This window comes from Perissodus microlepis, chromosome 7 (assembly GCF_051167445.1).
Source record: "Perissodus microlepis isolate ML-2025 ecotype Zambia chromosome 7, ASM5116744v1, whole genome shotgun sequence".
Taxonomy (NCBI): Eukaryota; Metazoa; Chordata; class Actinopteri; order Cichliformes; family Cichlidae; genus Perissodus; species Perissodus microlepis.
This window is the reverse complement of record NC_140467.1, coordinates 49902616-49906383: the sequence shown is the minus strand read 5'-3', so window position 1 is coordinate 49906383 and position 3768 is coordinate 49902616. Positions and strand designations below refer to the sequence as shown.

Sequence of the window (3768 nt, the reverse complement as noted above, 5' to 3'; positions counted from 1 at the left end):
ACCGGGTTCTGGTTCTGCTGGAGGTTTTTCCTCTGCACTGTCACTTCATGCTGCTCAGTGTGAGGGATTGTTGAGGTTGAGTCCATATGTCCTGCGAACAACTGCTGGGCAATGACACCATGCAATCTTCTGGGATTCCTTAGAAAACCTGTGAACTGCACTTGTCCTTGGTCTTCACAGCTCACCTTTTTACTGTTTATTGAATCAAAATGCTCCAGTGACATGGATTCTGTATTGTAACTGATGTGATGTTCTATAAAGTGGTTTTAATAAAAAAAGGCAAAAATTATTTTGTTTCTTTAATCAATTTTTGAACAGTGATACTCACTCAGTAAATGCAAATTATTTACACGGCAGTGCACTACAGGAATAAATCTAGACCCCTAGATAAAACATTATAGCAGTGACAACTCCTCCACAGTAGCAGGTGGGATTTTTCTTTTTTGAGGACGGCTCCTTTTACCTGTCACTACAGATGGTCTGTGTATGTTTTGATCAAGAGCCTTTTTTGGGGCAGCTGAAGAGCAGAAGTCCATCTTATGGCCAACCACCGACTGTATCTTGGTCATATTACCCAGCAAAACCCAGTATGCAGGTTCATCTGTAACAGTCCTTGTGCCACAGATCAACACTGTTGCTTCTACATTAAACAGAAGAGCAGTGACGTGGGTGCAGGTCTCCACGACTCCGGCCTTACAGGTGCAGTGGGCGGCTTCAACCTTCCCTGTGATGCTCACAGTGACCCATGGCTGCAATGCTGGTTCATTCAGTCTTTGAGAGTGCAGGACCTGAAACACACAGACGAAGTTAATTTAAAGACAAGAACTATGAGCCAAGGCTGACATAAATGTGTTTTATCTACTTAATCATTAATGTAACAAAGTGTTTAGAAAGTTAGCACATACATGTAATTTTTCATTTCTTTTTGTGTCCATCTATAGAACGCTGCATGTTATAGTGTAAATCTGCCTGTTCTGTCAGAAACCTGCCTGCAGAAAATGAACCTAAAGTATGTAATGCAAGGATGTCATCACTTTAGAGATGGAGAAAGCATAAAGTGGCAATTATGAATCACTTAATATGATGAGGAGATTCTACAGGTCATTAATCAATGTATAAAATTAAAATAAAATGTATTTTTAGTGACACAAGATACAAATATGGAAGCAAGATGTATAATCGCTCAGTTTGGGGAAATTGTGGGTAGCCTGCAAGGGCCTCAACTTCTCCATTCCCACAATGTGCAACAAATGGGCACAGCTGATCTTCAACAGTGGAACATCGGCCAGTTACTTCCAACTTTAACGCAGCTTGTAGTCTTGGAGAGCAGCACACCAAAACTGCATGCACAACTTCTGCTAACAGTGGAAACGGATTAAGAAATCCATGCAAACAGATTCATAAACCGAAAGAATATTATTTTACAGGATTAATGATCATATCAGCCGCTGGCTGATCACAAACCCTGAGGGTGTATACGAGAAGTAGAAGAAGCAGAGGGAATATCCCGTTTAAGTTTAGATAGTATTTGTAAAGATATTGACCATATCCTTTTCTGAAAGTGTGGATATAATGGATGGGGTAAGGTACTGACATGCTACAACTTTATAGTTGTTAAATTCTGGGTACAAGTATACATACCCATCTTGTACATGTTTTTTAATATTATTATTATTATTATTATTATTATTATTATTATTATTATTATCCTACCCAATTACATGTTTCTTTTAATCAGAGTATGCTGTTTTAATGACTTTACAATATCATTTACATTGTGTTCCTTACATTTTCCCTAATTGTATGTTATATTAATCCTATATTTCCGTTTTAATATTTCTAATGTTTGCCTTGTTTTCTTCACTGTCTGGTCTGCCTCTGTCTTGCCTGTATGGATGCATTTACACCTAAATGTCCCCAACAAAGGATGTTTTAATTCACCACTATTCCAGTGAAACACGAGTCTCCCATCTTCCTGCTACCGGTCTGGAGTTTTTGTTCACCAAAGCACACACCAACTTCATACTGACGGACAGATCACTGCCCTTTTGCCGCCTTGTCTGACCGTGTTTTGTGGCTTTGGTTCACTTCACCTCACTCTTCTCCTTTCTTGTCAAAATCAGGCCGTTCTGCAACCATGGCAGCCATTCACTCTATGGCTTTATTCATGGTGTATTTTACCCCTTCACCAAAGGCCGTTCTCGTTTACAACATTATATTTGCAGTGTTCGTCTATCTATCAATATCTGCGGAGTATTTTTTTTTTAACGAGTATCCTATTTTCTAAAGCACAGCATGTAAAGGGTAGCTCGGTTAGCAGGATGCTAGCATGTAGCGCTTAGTGAGACACGCCTCAGACAAGTTGAGCAAAGACCCCGTCTGTGTACTTTATACGTGAGCAATGGATTTAAATAAAATTAACGTTTCAAAAGACAAACTTGAAGATAAAAAACAATATACTTACCGGAGAATCGCCAGGGTTTGCCGCTTCCATCTTGCTGCTCCTAAATTCAAAACTGCCTCTGCAGACAGGCAGGGGAGGCGTGGAAATTGTCTTTGAGTTAGTCAAACGTTTTCCTTAGTTCGAGTAGATGATAAAATAAAATAAAAATAAATGGGATTTTAAGTAGGACTAGGCGTTCTGTAATGATCTCTATTTAGGAGAAAAACTTAATCACTCACCTTTAAACAGCTCTCTTTTAGGAGACACACTGCTGGCTAACGGTGTCATGTGATCAAACAGCGTAATTTAATTGGCTGAGAGCCGCTCGACTCGATCTAGTGCTGATTGCTGTGGCTTGGGTCATTCAAGTTCACCACTTTTGCAGTTGAATTTTTGTAGGTGAATTTTTTGCAGGCGAATTTTTGCAGGTGAATTTTTTGCAGGTGAATTTTTGCAGGTGAATTTTTTTGCAGGGAAATTTGGAGGATAAAAATTCAGTGTTATAAATTCAATGTCTAAAAATACTTGAATTCTGATGATACTATATTTCTTCCATACCGGCGCATTTAAACAGCTTGCACACAATCTGTCTCGAAAAAAACCTTGAAATAAAGGAGGGAGGGTCACAGGTGATTCATTCACTTCTGCACTTAAGAGTACACGGCAACAATATTGGCAGAACAAGGCTGTTCTGCAATTCATGCATGACTGTGGAAATAGGATGTCTGGATGTCTCACAGCCATCTGTGTTGGCTGTTGACTCATTTCATTTACATCCGCTTCTCATTCCTCCCATTCTCTCCTAATTCGCCGTTTCTCCTCGATGATGGCCACGGCGCCTGATGCCGCGTGCTGGCGCACACACATTAATGCCAAAGTCAATAGGAAGGTGAAGAAAGTGAAATGATTCGGCAGGACTGGAGGAATTAGTTGCAGTCAGATACCCCGGGGTTACACAGCAAGGAAATTGGATCTTGAGGGAACGAGAGCGGGGCGTATGATGTCATTTATTACAGCGGATTGGTGGAGAGAGGTGGGTTATCACTCATTACAGAGAACAGTGCACACCGCTGAGCTGCTTGTGCGACACGACAACTGGTTACAGGAGCCGTAAACCCAAACATGGCCTCGTTCAATATGTAGGTGGCAGAAACTGACTGAGCAGTACAGTGTGTGGGCGTGATTTACTGTCCATATCTACAAGTCTGCACCAATGATAAACTCCAAAAGGCAAGACACTCTTCATATTGTTGCTTGCATCTAAAGTATCAAAGCAGTTTGCAGTTTGCGTTGTCTGTCTAGCCCTGTAATAACAGGCAGCAGCA

At 40.6% G+C, this 3768-nt stretch overlaps 1 long non-coding RNA gene across 1 annotated transcript; it reads right to left on the bottom strand.

Moving 5' to 3' along the window:
- Positions 1-286: 286 nt before the first annotated feature.
- Positions 287-3032, bottom strand: LOC146384010 (uncharacterized). The gene is made up of 3 exons (XR_014800795.1): positions 2683-3032; positions 2465-2522; positions 287-788 (listed from the first exon to the last, which is right to left on the bottom strand). It is a non-coding gene; the product is annotated as an uncharacterized LOC146384010 (long non-coding RNA).
- Positions 3033-3768: the final 736 nt, after the last annotated feature.